Here is a 17,293-nt window from a genome sequence, read left to right as displayed (position 1 = left end):
TACAAAGAAACAAGATTCCTTCAAAGTAATTTGGACTGGAACAATTTGGAAATTAGCTTCTGAAATCCCGTCTGGTGTGTCAGTGACTTTTTTTGTTTTAAAGGAAAAAGCCCCTCGGTTACTTGAGATTAGTGGGGGAAACATCAGCTCGGAGATTCTCAGGAGTAGCTGTGGACTGACTCACTGTCCCCCCGCCATGCCATAGTGAGGTTTCTCTCTAGTGGACAGGGTATTCCCCTGTCCCATGCTGGCTTACGGTGACTCATACACCAAATCAGAGTTTCACATCTAAGTGTTATGGGCATTGATTATCAAAGTTGGAACTCAAAGGCCTGGTTGCAGTGAGGATAGGCTATTGAATACCCTTCTTTAAAGGTCAGAACTTTCCTCCAGAAAAGATTCCTCTCCATCTGGAAGCCTCTGCATGATGTCACCGTAGATACAAACTCTTTAAAAGGGGACGTTTCCTAAGAGTACACTCAGCTTTTTGTAACATTCATTTTAGGGATGAAATCAGCCTAAACCATAAATTGACTTATTTACTTAAATGAAGAAATGCTGGGTGGGCAGGGAATTCACCATAACCTTCATTATTTAGACTGTCTGCCCAGCTGACGAGCTGTTTTACTTTGCCTCTGACTTCATGGGCATTTAAAAGAGGACAGACCACCACTCTTGCTCCTGGCCCATTGATGGAGTTGATATTATTAAACATCCTGTGTGCTCCTCTCTGACCCCATGTCCTTCCCACCACCCAGACAGGAACTGGCCAGGACTTTTCTCTCCCACAGAAGCTAAAGGCAGATTCAGAAACCTTTGCTCAGGCAAGGTAGCCACAGCTCATGGATGGCAAGTGAGATGAAATCTATGTATCTACCCTGGATTCAGTCTTCCTCTTGCTTTTCAAGTGAGGAGACTGAGGCTCAGGGAGGTCAAAAACTTTCCTGCAGTGCTATGTGTCATGTCTGGGTTGGCTTTGAGGCCACCGGCTCTCTGAGGCCAAGGAAACAATATCTGTTCTACCTGGAATTTAAAGATAAAGTCAAGCCAAAGACAAAAAATCAAGCCACTGACAGACATGTGTCCTGAGAATAAGGAGCTAACATCCACCTACATTTTTCATCCCTTGAAATAACTCTTTGGTACCTATGACGTCTCCATTTTACACAGGAGAATGGGGTACAGCTGAGAGTTGGTGAGTGGTGGAACTATAATTCAAACCACCATTCTTTATGTTCAAAAGCTGTGCTGTTTCTATTTCACTGGAGAAAATGAGTACGCCCTGCATGTGGTAGAAGTTGTTTTAAGGTGCGGGGGCAGGAGAAATAGCAAAGAGATGGAATCATGGATCATCTCCCTCATTTCCCAGCATCCTCTGCAGGGAATATGCTAATATGCTCCAGCCCTGGATGGAACTGTCTTCTCTCCCTCTCTCCTCCTTAGAAATCTCCTCAAAGCTCATCTCAAATGTCACCAGCTTCTCCTGATCTTCCCAGTTATAATTAGGTATTTTTTCCCCCGATGCAGTTTTCTCATACATTTTGTATTAGAGTTTGTTTTTATATGTCTGACTTCTCTTCCTAGACTGTGAGTAGCTTGAAGCAAAGGATTGTGGCTAATAAGTTTTATTTTTTATTTAAAAATTATGAACTATTATATACATAGAGCACAATCTAGCACACATGTTATTAATGGAGTTGATATTATTAAACATCCTGTGTGCTCCTCTCTGACCCCATGTCCTTCCCTCCACCCAGACCTGACTGCCTTCCTGAATTTCCTTGCTTTGCTTCTAGTTTTTATCATGCTTGTATGAGTCCCTAAGCATTGTTTCTTTTGCTTAATTTTGAACTTTATAAAAACAATGTCATACTGAGTGTATTCTTCAACAATCTGTTTTTTAAAATTTTGGGGACTCATTCATATTGATGTACCTGTAGTTTGTTCATTTTCATTATTGGTCCAGTAACAGATAGTATTTTATTATAAGAAAATACTGTTATTTCTTTATCTATCCTCCCATTAAGGGACAACTGGGCTGTTTCTGGTCTTTTTGATTTTTTAACAATGTTGTTATGAACATTCTTTTCATGTTTCTTGGTGCAACTGTGCAAGAGTTCTTGTGGGTGCAGGATCAAGGTGGATCCATGTAAGTCTGGAAAAAGGAGTGTCTGTCAATACAAAGAAACTCTCCTGTTATGGAGGAATGAAAACGCTGGTGAGGGCCCAAGCGCAAAGACTTGGCTGGATGGCTTTGCTCAGGAAAAGTGTTGGGTCATGCTAACTGACGTAGAGACTGTGGAGGAAGGGACAAAAAAGGCCCGGAGAGGTGGGCCTGCAGTTCTGGATTTACTGTTTAAGACCAGGAAACCACCAGCTAATACTGTTCTTTGGGAGGCCCTGGAGGACTCTTTGTTTACCAAGATAATAAGGAATGTGCTCTTCAGGGGAGCGCGGACATTGCAGGGAAGCTCAATGGAGGTTATCTTCTTGGGCCAAGGCGGATGGGAGGAGATATTTGTTCCAGAATTGGGATTTCTTGGAGCCAAAGTGATGCCAGCTGGCAGCATTTAACTCTCAGAAGACAGGTGAGTGTAATGACCAGAATGGACAGCAGAGTTGGAATGGCCCTCATCCCCTGAGGCCTATCAAGAGGGTTAATAGAGTATGTCGGTCCTAGGACAAGAGAGATGGGTGTTATTCAATATGTAAAATCAACAGATCTCAAAAATAGGTGGACAGAAGGCTGAGATCAGTCACCACAATGGAAAGTCAGGGCCTCTTTCTCTGTTTCTGGACTTGAAATGCCCTTAGGCTTAAAATTCATCAGCTGATGGAGAGGCCACATCACCGTAAAGGATCCTGAAGCATCATGGTAACTGCATAAAGTAGTGATTTCCCTAGTCCTTTCCCCAAAGCATCTACTTGGCTAATTATATACTGAGGAAAGTGGTAGGCTCACATCTTTTGAAGACTACTGAATAGAGGGCCAAGTTGAGCTGGTTCCTGCCATCCTGGACCTGTGTTAGAGGAGGGGCACATTGAGATTAGGTGGTAAGTGGAGTCCTAGCCCAGATCCACCTCACAGTGGGTCCACGAAGTGCACAGACTCACCCAATGGCTACTTCCTGGATTCCTGAATGAATGTACCTAGTAGTATTTGGAACTCTTACACTTGTATCTTGATTTTTAGAGTAAGAGCTATTGTAGCAGAAAAAGCCAATTAGTATCCCCTAAAATCATGAAGGGGATGGTGATTGGTGCCATCCTCAGAGACAGAGAATGCAGGCATAGTGGTCCTCATCATATCCTTTATGTTGCCAGTCTAGTCCCCGCAAAAAAATTCATGGATCATGACGGATGACAGTGACCCATAGCAAACTTTACGAAGTTTAAGTCCCAGCTGCACTTGTTGGGCCAGAGGGGGCATCTTTATTAAAGCAGATTAACAGATTCTAGTATGCAGTTATTGATCTGGCAAATGCATCCTTCCTGATATTTATTGGAAAATAGGATCAGAAATACTTTGCATTCACTTAAGAATGGACAACGGGATACATTCATTCACGGTCTTGCCTGAGGGCTACATGAATTCCTCCCTCTGCTTTCCGTCACAAGGGACCTGGACCATTTGGACATTCCACAGAAAATCTCATTGGCTAATTATTTTGATGATGTCATGTTATTCAGATGAGCAAGAAGTGGCAGATATTCTGAATGCTTCGGTAAGGCATATGTGCTCCAAAGGGTAAAAGAAAAACCCTACAAAAATTAAGGACCTACACATTGGTGCAGTTTGCAGTGGTTCATGGTCCAGAACATGGCAGGGCATTCATTCTAAAGTTAAGGACAAGTAATGTGCCTTGCACTTCCTACCACTCAGAAGAAGCACAATGCTTGGTAGCTCTCTTCAAATTCAGAGTCAGCATTTTCCATGCTTGAGAATACTGTTCTGACCCACATGATGTCAAATGATGCTGGTTTTGAATAAAGGCCAGATACAGAAAATAATCTGTAGCAGGTCTAGGATGCATTATAAACAGTCCTGAAATTTAGGACATATGACTCAGATCTTTGGTATACTAGAAATCTGTCACTGTTAAAAACATTTTTTGGAGTCTCTAGCAAGTATTAGTAGGAGGTCAAACGTTCCTAGGATTCTGGAGCAAGAACAGGCTATCTAGAGCAGAGGACATTATACTCATTTGAAAAGCAGGTTCTGATGTGCTTCTGGGTCCTGGAAAAGACAGGGTCCAACACCGTGACACCAAATGATCCTGAAGCCAAAACTTTCCATCCTGAGTTGGACGTAGTCAGACCCATCAAGTCTCAAAGTCAGATAGGCCAGCAGAAATCCTTTGTAAAATGGACATAGTACATCTAGGATTGAAATAGAGAAAGTCCAGAGGCACATGTAAGTTTCATGTCATCTACCAATTAACATTTTTTATAAGAAATATGTTTATTATTGATCACTGCAATTCAAAAATACTCGTTCTTTCAAGGACTTGTCCAAACATCTCCTCAGATCACACCCGTGGCATACACTGGTGGGTGGGGGACAGGGTGAATGTTTCCAGTGCTCAGCTTATAGTAAAACGCCTAGGCTCAGTTCATAGAGGGATGGTAAGTAAGATGAGGCAACTGGAGAATGGGCTGCTGCTTTTCCCGAGTACCACTCAGGAGTGGAGCTGAAGAGTCGTGAGGAAAAATCCTCTGAATAGACAGAGCTTCAAGCAGTCCACCTGGGCATCTATCTTGTGAGGAGAGAAAAATGAAGAGGAAAGGGTATATGTGGACCAAATGGCTTTGCTGATTGGTCAGGGGCTTTGAAGAAGCATGGTTAAAGACTGAAGAAATGCAGGTCTGGAGAGGCGGCACGTGGATGACTGTATGGGAGGGGACACCAAGTGTGAGAATTTCTCTATCACTTGTTAATGCTCTCAAAAGAGCATCCACCATAGAAGAGGCATGAAACTACCATGTGGATAGGATGACTTGGCCAATAGACGCCAACTAGTTCCTGTCCTTGACATAACGGTGTGGTGCAATGGGCTCAGAGTAGAGATGGTGGAGAGATGCAGGCCACATGTCAGTACAATACCAAGGCTGACCCAGCCACTAGCACTGACCTGCCATTCACAGAGACCAGTGCTGAGCTCCTAATATATGAGCAGCCTTTGAAGAGGCCACCAGCCACTGGTGGCAAGTTGATTAATCAACCTCCTTTAATCCCAGAAAGGACAATAATTCACCATGACTGAGACTCTCATGTGTTTGGGGCATGGTGTTGCCTTTCTTGCCTGTAGAACTTTGGCCAGAACCACTACCCAAGATTTCACAGAATGTCTGATCTATTGATAGGGGATTCTTTTTGACATTGTCTTGGACTAAGCGATTCATTTTATAGCCAAGTAGGTGTGATGATGGGCACAGATGATAGGTACATGACTTTAGGTCCTACTGTATTCTGTGTCATTCAGAAGTGGCTAGCCTGGAAGGATGATGGAATGGCGTCTTGAAGGGGCAGCTAGGGTGCCAACTTGGAGTGGACGCTCTGTGGGGCTAGATTACTATGCTTCAGGACTCATTATACACCTTCAACCAATGACCATTATGTGATGCTGTGTCCTCAACAAGTAGAATTACTTTTGGCCTAAGAAAAGCTGCTTTGCCAGAGATTAATAAACTCTCACTCCCACCTCCCCTGCTGGGGTAGCCCATAACTAAGAACTGAGTAAAACAGGGGTACAAAAGGCTGGTTCCCTAGGCTGCCTAAAGGTGGGATCAACGCTGGTGCATACGATGCTGCAGAACTTCCTATGGGATCAGACTGAAGCTAGGCTTGGGGAAATCACATCTTTTCTAGCTTCTTTCCTTGCCGTATCCTGCTTCCCTCACTCCCTTTCTCCTGAGAACCCTGTCAATAAATACATGCACCTGAACTCTTATCTCAAGCCTTTTAAGGGAACTTGACCTAGAAGATACAATATCTCAACTGGTTTTCCTTTATTGTGCCCTTGCCATTGCAAATCATTAAATTCTTCTCAAATTACCCCATTTGAGTGTGCAGGGTCCTAATACATTCGCTAAGAGTTTTTTTTAATGCATTGCTGGTGAATTTTATCAAATGCTTTTATAAGAGCAAACACTTTTTATGAGATAAACATAAACTTTCTCCTTTGATGTATTTAGTGGTGAAATATATGAATGTTTCTAAAATTAAGCCATCTTGCTGCATTCCTGGAATAAATTAAGTGGTCACAGTGTGCTTTTAAAATATGTTCTTGGATTCATTTTGCACATATTTTGTATACAAATTTGCATCTGTGTTCAGGAGTCATATTTTCCTTCTCATACTCTCTTTGTGTGATTTGGTAATGATGAGGTTCTATTAACCTCATAGAATATGTTGGGGAATTTTCCTGTTTTTTTTTTTTTTTAAGATTTTATTTATTTGACACAGAGAGAGAGAGAAATGGACTAGAATAGAGATCTTAGAAATAAACCCTCATGTGTCGTCAAATTACTTTTGACAAGGATGCCAAGACCATTCAATGGATGAAAGAACAGTCTTCTCAGCAAATGATGTTGGGAAAACTGGGTATCTACATTCAGAAGAATAAAATTGGAACTTTGTACCATATAGAAAAATTAAAGACCTAAATGTGAGACCTAAACATGAGAATTAAAACTATAAAACTCTTAGGAGAAACCAGTGGAAAAGCTTAGCTCAAAACCAAATTATTTTCTGAATCACAGCTTTAGATACGGCAACAATTTTTTTTTTAAAGATTTTATTTATTTGACAGAGAGAAACACAGCGAGAGAGGGAACACAAGCAGGGAGAGTGGGAGAGGGAGAAGCAGGCTCTCCGCGGAGCAGGGAGCCCGATGTGGGACTCGATCCCAGGACCCTGGGATCATGACCTGAGCCGAGGGCAGACGCTTAATGACTGAACCACCCAGGCGCCCCTCCTCCTTTTTTTTTCGGCAATAGTTTTTTTGATACGGCACCAAAAGCACAGGGAACAAAAGAAAAAAAATAGATAAGTTAACTGCATTATAAATAAAAACTTCTGTGCATCAAAGAACATAATCAACACAATGAAAAGGCAACCCACAGAATGGGAGAAAATATTTGGAAATCACTTACCTGACAAGAGATTAATATCCAGAATATATAAAGAACTCTTACCATTCAACAACAACCCCCCCAAACCTGATTTAAAAATGCACAAAGGATTTGAATAGACATTTCTCCAAAGAATATATACAAATAGCCAATAAACATGAAAAAATGCTCAAAATCACTGATCATTGAATAAAGGCAAATTAAAACCACTGTGAGATACCCCCTCACACTCATTACGATGGCAACTATAAAGAAACAACAACAACAACCAGAAAAGTAACAAGTGCGGTGAACATGGGGGGAAATTGGATACTTTGTGCACCCTTGGGAGCAATGTAATGTGGTGGGGCTACCATGTGAAACAAAATGGTGATTCCTCCAAAAATTAAAAATAGAATTACTATCTGATCCAACAATTCCACTTCTGGGTATACACCCCAAAGAAACAAAATCAGGGACTTGAAAAAATATTTGTACACTCTTAATCATAGCGGCCTTATTCACAATAGCCAAAAGGAGGAAGCCACCTACATCTCTGTCTATGGATGAATGGATAAACAAAATGTAACATGTACATACAATAGAATATTGCTCAGCCTTAAAAATGAAGTAAATTCTGACAAAAAGATGAGTCTTGAGGACATTATGCTAAGTGAAATGAGCCAGTCACAAAAAGGAAACAAACAAACAAACAAAACCCCAGGTGTATGATTCCACTTATATGAGGGACTTAGAGCAACAAATTCGTTAAGACAGAAAGTAGAATGGTGGTGTCCAGGGACTGGAGGAATGGAGGAATGATTGTTATTTTAAAGATTTTTTTTTTTTTTTTTATTTACTTGAGAGAGAGAGCGCGCACAAGCAGCGGGATGGGCAGAGGGAGAGGGAGAAGCAGACTCCCCACTGAGCAGGGAGCCCGATGCGGGACTCGATCCCAGGACCCTGGGATCATGACCTGAGCCGAAGGCAGACGCTTAACAACTGAGCCACCCAGGCGCCCCTGAACTTCTTAATTTCTTAAGAGCTGCAATATGGTACATTATTGACCTCAAGTTTTCACTTCTCTCTTTATTAACAACTCTTGCCATTTGACTTTACAGTTCCTCCCAAGCAACAGAGCATATTTATTTCTCTTCCCTTGTCAAACCCAGCCTAGATTAGCTGAGCCCCAGAGAATCTGCAGATGCATGAGCAATTATAAAAGATTCTTGTTTAAAACCACTAAGTTTTGGTGTGGTGTGTTTCTCAGCAATGGTAAGCTAATTTAAGTATGAACACATTTCAAATTTGGGAACCAGCTCTAAAATGCCAAAGTACATTTTAAATAATAATACTAATACACTAAAACTAAGAAAAGCACGTACATGTATTACCCCAAGTTAGGAAATAAACATTACCAAGTATCTTTTCACATTCCTTTCCCAGAGCTAAGTAATCCTGATTTTGTTAATCACTCCTTTGTCTTGCTTTGTAATTTTACCAATGTTTATGTATCGCTAAACAGTAAGTGTATTACTTAGTTTTGTTTATTTCTTAACTTTATATAAATAAACTCCTACTGTGTGAACTTGGTTTGACACAAAATTATGTTTTTGAGACTCATCCATGTGGAGTAGGGCCTTTTTTCATTCATTTCTCCCCTGCATTTGTAGGTTACCTGTTCTTTTACTGGGTGCCTTTGATGATTTAACATGAATACTTTACAAAACCCAAAGTTAGTTAATAAACTTTATTCTCCTCCCAAATCAAAGAATCTTACAATGCTTTAGCACCAATCTATTTACTCCTACTTCACACGCTATTGCCATTCAGTCATTTTGAATTTCACATATTAAAAATTATATTGGCTCATATTATTTAGATTTCCCCACATAATTTTCCTACACTTCACTTGCAAAACTCCTGTATCTCAGACCTTCTCTCTGTGATCATGGCTTTTGTCTTAAGGTCTATTGAAGAGTTTCTTTTGGAGGATCTGTTCATGGTAATCATGCTCAATTTTTTTTTTTTCTGAAAATGTCTCCATTATACTCTTTTTCTTGAAAGATGGTTTCACTGGCAGACAATTCTGAGTTGATATTCACTCTCTTGCCGCATTAATAGAGGATATCCTCAGTCAGTTTCCTGACTTCTCCTTTTGCTGTTGAGAAATAGTTGTTCATTTTATTTTCATTCCCTTGTACATAATCTGTCTTTTCTCTCTGGCTTCCTTTAAGGTCTTTTAGTTTTTTTTTCAAGATAGATTTGTTTGTTTGTTTATTTTAGAGAGAGAGAGCGAGTGCAAGACAGCACGCAGTGGAAAGGGGCCGAGGGAGAGGGAGACTAGGTCTATCTCTGCATTGGCGCTAGGATAAGGTTTTAAAATCCTCCCTGAGTATTCATAGCCACTGATCAGCCTTCATGTGAGTAGGGTGTGCACAGCCTAGAAAAGCCACAAGTGGAGACTTTTTTAAATTGAAGTAGAGTTGACATACAATGTTGTATTAGTTTTGGGTGCACAAAATGCTTTAGATGATTCTGTTCATTACTCAGTGCTCATCATCACGGTAAGTGTAGTCACCATCTGTCACCACTGGGCCTGGGCTGTGTGTGTGTGTATTCAGGTTATGGGGGGTATTCACTGAGCGGACTCCTTTCCAGTGGCGCACAAGGCTTGTCTCCTGCGTCCCTAAATGAGGCTGTGTAGAGGTTAGGCTGAATCAGCCAGAGGCACGGTTGGCTAGCCTCCCTCCATTAGTTTCTTACAAGCTTCTCCATTCACTGAAAATTTTGAACTCTGTATTTTACCTAAAATGTTTAGGTTTTGTAGCAGGAGGGTTTCAGGATTTCTAGTCTACCTTATTCCCAGAAGCAGGACTCTTACTCGATTTCCTAAGCTGCTCTAGAGTCTCGCATACATTTTTTTGCTTCGCAGGCACTCACCTGTATGCTGGATGAAGGTGTGATTGCTGTGCCACCGTGTCACATTGAGTTCCATCTCTCCTTTTGTCCCTATTCTGCATGTCTTTTATGTCCGCCCTGGCACCTAGCTCAGTGCTGTGCACTTGTCAGGGGCTTGTTGAAATGTGTGTTGAGTGAATGTACAAGTACCTTGCCTTCTCTGTCTAAAGGTGAGGGAGGTCTTACAATTTTCTTGGAAGCCTGTTTCATAGATTAGTCATCTTTATGTTAAAAAGCTCCTGCTCAATCTACTCAAAGTCTCTTTTCCAAAACGTTTATCTATTTCCTTCTGTTTTGCCCTTTGTGAATATGGAGGACAACTGATGGCAATGTTCTCATTTTGAAAACGGTTAAGTCTTTAGACACCTAAATGCCATTTGCATGGCTCTTTAAGGTCTCTTTTCTAAGAGTAAGTAAGTATTGTCTCTTTTCCCCGGTGGTGGGGAAGGATTTCCGTGTGAAGTTGGGCGTGGCATCACGAAGGCTTTATTCTGACAGTTCTGTGTAACTGAATGTATTCCAGGGGAAACAGATTACTCGGCCAGGTGGCTTGCCCGCCAGACGACTTTTGCTGAAATTCCTCTGTGCGTCACTGGCCTCGGGACACACGATTTCAGGTAAGCCGGGCAAAGCACGCAAGCCTCGATGGCTCTGTGGTCAGCCCTTTACAAGAGCCTGCGTCCACGTTCTGTGAAATCTGTGAAACCCTGCAGCCTGGAACTACCGTGGCTCACCACTGCAACTTCCTGCCTTCCTGCCCCGGGGGCCGCTTTGCTCGGAGGCCTCACGTGGCTGGGTGCGCCTGGCCCCTGAGTCCTCCACCCGAGGCAAATAGGAACTTGGCCAGACAGATGCGGAGGGAAGAGCCAGCAATTCATGTTCCTTCTTGAGGAGCTTTCCCCCCCTGCCCCCACCCCGCCACCTCCCGGCCGCTTATTCTGTGGCCATTCATCAGTGAGCATGTGGACCATGCTCCCGGCACTCTCTGGGGCCCTTGGCAGCTATCAGGTGGAAAGACACAGCGAGTGAGACTTCACGTCCAAGGACTTGGAGGCCAGGGGCCAGGGGAGGGCAGGACTCCGGGTGAGCCGAGACTCCAACCTGGCTCACGTGTCACCGTCCTGCCGGACTTCCTTTGTAGAGCACAGATTCAAAGATCGCATTAGCCACAGTTTCAGTTGGGAATTAACGAAACCCCAAGCTCCGGGCCCTCAGAGTGTGGAGCCCTGGGTGACCGCACTGACGACACACAAATCAAGCCGGCCCTGCACAAAGCTGTTCCCTGGTATATCGCGTGGAAATGATAATAACACCTCTCTCTCTACCTTACAGCTAGGTTGTGAGAACCCAATGAGGAGTGAGAGGAAGTGTGTTGAAAAGTGTAAGGTGCTCTCTCTCTCTCTCTCTCTAGAGAGACATCAGGCACTCCATTACGTAAGTCTGGCCTCTCACTTCTGCTATCATATTGGCTTCCCGGGTCGCACGTGCATGTGTGAAGTGCCCCACGGTCCAGTGGTAAATATGCCATTTCCCAGCTCCAGGGAAACAGCTTACCTAAGGTGCAGTAACAGTCTTTATAAAGGGCCACTTGACTGGGCCCCTCAGAGGCCACCCAGCAGACCAACTGTAGACACACTCCAGGATCAGCCCTGCCCTTCAACCCCCGTAAACCTCCCCTGCTGTGTAACAGGAAAATTCCATGAAGAATTTTTAAAAAATTTCTTGGCAGTTTATTGGTCTCGGGGGGTGGCATAACGTGGCCATTAATTAAACCTGGGTTTGAACCCAGAGCTACTACTTCCTAGCTGTGTGACCTTGGGAAGGTTATGTAAATAAGCCTCTCTTCATTTACCATAAAATGGGTGTGATATTAATAGTACTTTCTTCAAAGGCTTCTTGGCGGATGAAACATGCAAATAGAGGACTTAACACATTGCCAGGCATGCAGTAGGTGTGCAGTAAATGTTAGCTATCACTGTTTTTAGCTTGGAGAGCATTTGGGCTAATGCCAGAGACTTGAAGAGTTACAGATAGTTTTGGCTGCACACTTATTTGGTGAGCATCATTCTTAGCACCCAAAGTCAATGACAGGGGCCAAGTCTGGTTGGCCACTAGAGACTCATGTCTTTAGACTTGACTCATGAACTTGAAATTCTCCACTCAGGAAAGGTCTGTGGGGGAGGAGAAGGGGGGCCAGCAAACACAACAGGAGCAATAATCCATGTGTCATATCGTGACCCAATTAAAACTTGACGTTCTTCTATTGTCGAAAGGCACAGACTCAACCTTGGAAATGTCACAGACTCTGAACACTGACTGGTGTTATTCGGAACTGAATTTTCTTTCATCTTTTGTTTGTATACATCCTTCTGCTCTCAGCCTTTGAAGTCCGCATAGGAGAGTGGGTTGGGTAGAAATTTGATAACCATGGTTTACGGAGAGCTACTTTTTGGCCAGGCCGCGTACCTGGAGATCGTATTTCCCCACCAGGCTCTCACAGGCTTCTCATGCATCTGTTTCAGGCTTACATGTTGCTGATTATAGAATGATCATTAAAAAATAGTCACAACAGGATATCAACGAGTTAAAAAAAATATATTGCACCAAAAATTTCGATGGCATTTTATTAGAGATGAGTTCTGAACATAGAAAAACCAGTTCTTTGAGTGACTTGACAAATATGTGATGCCATCTAGTGCTGAGTTTTCAAAGTTCAGGCTCGCTCTCACATTTTCGCGGTCTCTCTCTCCAACACTGTCCTGGAAAGCCTAGGAATCTAAGGAGCCACCTCAACCAACGCCATGCCTGTGCTAACATTACGTAAGTCTGGCCTCTCACTTCTGCTATCATATTGGCTTCCCGGGTCGCACGTGCATGTATGAAGTGCCCCACATACATGCACTTCATGTATGAAGTGAACCAGAAGCCCCTGGAGAAGTCATGTGGCACATTCCTCTGTTTTATAGCCTGACCCGTGCACACGAGTATCCATGGGAGTTTTACGTGAAAGTCTTAATTTGTTTTGTGTCCCACTTGGTACCTTAAAAAGTTGACTGACGTACTTCTGTTCTGAGATGGGTTAAGGCTGTGATTATTATTATTATTTATTTTTTTTTAGAGAGGGAGAGACGTGGGGAGAGGGGCAGAGGGAGAGGGAGAGAGAGAATCCTAAGCAGGCTCCACGCCCAGCACATAGCCTGATGCAGGGCTCAGTCTCACGACCCTGAGATCATGACCTGAGCCCAAATCAAGAACCAGCTGAGCCACCCAGGCGCCCCTAAGGTTGTGATTATTAACCTTGAATATCCTAATCCTCCACCAAAAACTCTTTTAGGGAAGTGGGTGAATGGGAAGATATTAGAGAGTGGGAAACCAAAATCAGGTTTTATTTCTTCATTTTTAATGCAAGAGATGAAAAAAAATTAGCCCCCAAAGCCCAACTCTGATCCACACATTGGTGAAATTTGCCTTCTCTTTGACTTTTGAAGTTTAAGAGGACCTTGTGTGGTTTTCACTCATTTGGTTCTTCATTCATTTATTCAACACCCACATATCCCTCAATGCTGGACATGTGACGGAGAATGAGAAGGACTTAACCTCTGCTCTAGTGGAGCTTTCGCCATAGATGCATTTTTTTCAGAGTGGGTTGTGAAACCATGTGGTGGGTGGTGAGGGACATCGGAAAAAATGAAGTAGAACAGAATACAAAAGCATAGTCTTGCACAGGGATGTGGGGAAAAAGCAAAAGCATAATTGTTAATCCCACGAAAGTGAGGCCGATAGAAAGTAATAAAATTGATTTACTTTTGGTGAGGAGAATGGGCTTAGGAGAGAACCTCACTGTTCTGAGTCACACAAGAGGGTTAGAACTCAGAGTGAAGCAGGTCTCATCGGCAGGGAGTGAGATGGTTCCCAGAGAGAGACCTTGCACTCGAAGTGGAGTGAATTCTTTTTTTTAATCAATGTATTTTATTTTATTTTATTTCATCATGATAAGTGTACTCTTTAATCCCATCCCCTATTTCTCCCATGCGCCACCCACTTCCCCTCTGGTAACCATCAGTTTGTTCTCTATAGTTAATAGTCCATTTCTCAGGGCACCTGGGTGGCTCAGTCGGTTAAGCATCTGCCTTTGGCTCAGGTCGTGATCCCAGGGTCCTGGGATCGAGACCTGTGTTGGGCTCCCTGCCCAGCGGGGAGCCTGCTTCTCCCTCTCCTCCTGCTTGTGCTCTCTCTCTCTCTCTCTCAAATAAGTAAATAAAATTTTAAAAAAAGAGTCTGTTTCTTGGTTTGTCTCCCCCTTTTTTCCTTTGCTCATTGTTTTGTTTCTTAAATTCCACATATGAGTGAAATCATATGGTATTTGTCTTTCTCTGACTGATGGATTTCACCTAGCGTTATATTCTCTAGCTCCATCCATGTCATTGCAAATGGCAAGATTTCATTCTTTTTTATGGCTGAATAATATCCCATTGTGTATATATATATATATACCTCACATCTTTAGCCATTCATCTATTGATGTGTACTTGGGCTGCTTTCATAGTTTGGCTATTGTAAATAATACTGCAGTAAATATTGGAGGTGCATGTATTCCTTTGAGTTAGTGTTTTTGTATTTGGGGGGTAAATACCCAGTAGTACAATTACTAGATCATAGGATAGTTCATTTTAAACTTTTGAGGAACCTCCATACTGTCTTCCACGGTGGCAGCACCAGTTTGCATTCCCACCTATGGTGCGTGAGGGTTCCTCTTTCTCCACATCCTCACCAACACCTGTTGTTTCTCGTGTTGTTGATTTTAGCCATTCTGACAGGTGTGAGGTAGCTCATTGTAGTTTTGATTTGCATTTCCCTGATGATGAGTGATATTGAGCATCTTCTCATGTGTCCGTTGGCCATCTGGATGTCTTCTTTGAAGAAATGTCTGTTCATGTCTTCTGCCCACTTTTTAATTGGATCATTTGTTTTGGGGGTATTGAGTTGTATCAGTTCTTTATATATTTTGGATATTTGCATTCGCAAATATCTTCTCTCATTCAGTAGGTTGCCTTTTAGTTTTGTTGATTATTTCCTTCACTGTGCAGAAGCTTTTTATTTTGATGTAGTCCCAATAGTTTATTTTTGCTTTTATTTCCCTTGCCTCAGGAAACATCTAGAAAAATGTCGGTACAGCTGATGTCAGAGAGATTACTGTCTGTGCTCTCTTCAAGGATTTTTATGGTTTCAAGAGTCATATCTAGGTCTTTAATCCATTTTGCGTTTATTTTTGTGTATGGTGTAAGGCAGCGGTCCAGATTTATTCATTTACATCTAGCTGTCTAGTTTTCCCAGCGCCATTTGTTGAAAAGACTGTCTTTTCCCCATTGAATGTTCTTTCCTGCTTTGTGGAAGATTAATTGACCATGTAATTGTGGGTTTATTGCTGGGTTTTCTGTTCTAATCCATTGACCTATGTGTCTATTTCTATGCCAGTACAATGCTATTGTAATTACTACTGTTTTGTGATATAACTTGAAATCTGGAATTGTGATACCTCCAGTTTTGTTTTTCTTTTTCAAGATTGTTTTGGCTATTTGAGTCTTTTGTAGTTCCATACAAATTTTAGGATTGTTTGTTCTAGTTCTGTGAAAAATGCTGTTGGTATTTTGATAGGGACTGCATTAAATCTGTAGATGTTTTGGGTAGTATAGACATTTTAACAATATTTGTTTTTCCAACCCATGAGCATGGAAAGTTTTTCCATTTCTTTGTGTAATCTTAAATTTCTTCTATCAGTGTTTTATAATTTTCAGAGTACATGTCTTTCATTACTTTGGTTAAGTTTATTCCTAGATATTTTATTGTTTTTATTACAATTGTAAAGGGAATTATCTTCTTAATTTCACTTTCTGCTGCTTCATTCTTACTGTATAGGAATGCAACAGATTTCTGTACATTGATTTTTGTATCCTGTGACTTTACTGAATTCATGTATCAGTTCTAGTAGTTTTTTGGTGGAGTTTTTCAGGTTTTCTATATAAAGTATCATGTCATCTACAAATAGTGAAAGTTTTACTTCTTCCTTACTGATCTGGATGCCTTTTATTTCTTTTTGTTGTCTGATTGCTATGGCTAAGATTACCAGTACTATGTTGAATAAAAGTGGTGAGAGTGGACATGCCTGTCTTGTTCCTGACCTCAGGGGGAAAACTCTCAGTTTTTTACCACTACGATCATGTTAGCTATGGGTTTTTCATATAAGGTCTTTATTGTGCTGAGATATGTTCCCTCTAGACCTACTCTGCAGGATGCTGTGCTTTGCCAAATGCTTTTCCTGCATCCATTGAAATGATCATATGGCTTTTATGCTTTCTCTTCAGTGTGATGTATCATGTTTGTTGTTTTGCAAATATTAAACCACCCTTGTATAAGTGGAGTGAATTCTTTATTCTTGGTCCCATTGGTAAAAATCACTGACTTGGAGCACTTCTGTGGAGTAGAGTTGATGTGGAGGTGCACTGGATTTAATAACTTGTATTGCTTAATAAGCTCTTGGAAATCCCGACCCCCAAAACCTTTGGCTTTCTTATACTCTCTATGAAATCTGCTCGTGTCTGTTTTATTTTTATTTTTGTACCTATTTCCTGAAATAAAGCCTCATGCCTTCTCTCGTGCTGACCCTTGACCGATTTAATTTTGCCTTTCCCTGATAAAGCCTATTCCTTATCCAGTACTGTAAGACATTATGAATTCCTCCTGGCAGGTGGTGACATATCTTGCATGACAACAGCTAACGAGGCAAACAAATTTTCAAGCATATGCATCAGGGGTATGAAAAGCTCTATCACCTATATCATCATCGGTGGAATTGTTGGGAAAGAAAAGTAAGTGGTGACCAAAGAGATGGGACTCCTTCCGGTCAGGGTCCTGGGATTGTGCCTCTGTGTGGCCCTGGGGCCCGCTACAAAGCAGGTGTTCTGTGCAGGGTGTTGGATGAAGGTTTATGGAAAGACCACGTGGCCTAACACAAGGGCGTGGGGGCTGTAGAAGTGGGGCTGAACAGCCTCAGCTGTTTCTGGTTGGGTGACCTTTAGCAGGTAGTGAATCTTTCTGCACCTCAATTGCCTTCTCTGTGAAATGAAGATAATAACCTTAGAGCAGCACTGCAGAGATTAGAACTAATAATGTAACACCCGGAACATCTGCGATACTCCGAGAGATGATATTAGTTAGACTT

At 42.0% G+C, this 17,293-nt stretch overlaps 1 long non-coding RNA gene across 1 annotated transcript; it reads left to right on the top strand.

Annotated features, from left to right (window-relative positions):
• The first annotated feature begins 1,999 nt into the window (after nt 1–1,999).
• LOC145721414 (uncharacterized) lies at nt 2,000–16,996 on the top strand. Its single transcript, XR_014145087.1, has 4 exons — nt 2,000–2,588; nt 10,598–10,691; nt 11,407–11,508; nt 16,820–16,996. It is a non-coding gene; the product is annotated as an uncharacterized LOC145721414 (long non-coding RNA).
• Nucleotides 16,997–17,293: the final 297 nt, after the last annotated feature.

Source organism: Leptonychotes weddellii, chromosome 5, assembly GCF_054177405.1.
Source record: "Leptonychotes weddellii isolate Sample4059 chromosome 5, ASM5417740v2, whole genome shotgun sequence".
In the NCBI taxonomy this organism is placed as follows: Eukaryota; Metazoa; Chordata; class Mammalia; order Carnivora; family Phocidae; genus Leptonychotes; species Leptonychotes weddellii.
The sequence above is the reverse complement of the archived record's forward strand: the minus strand, read 5'-3'. Positions and strand labels throughout refer to the sequence as shown.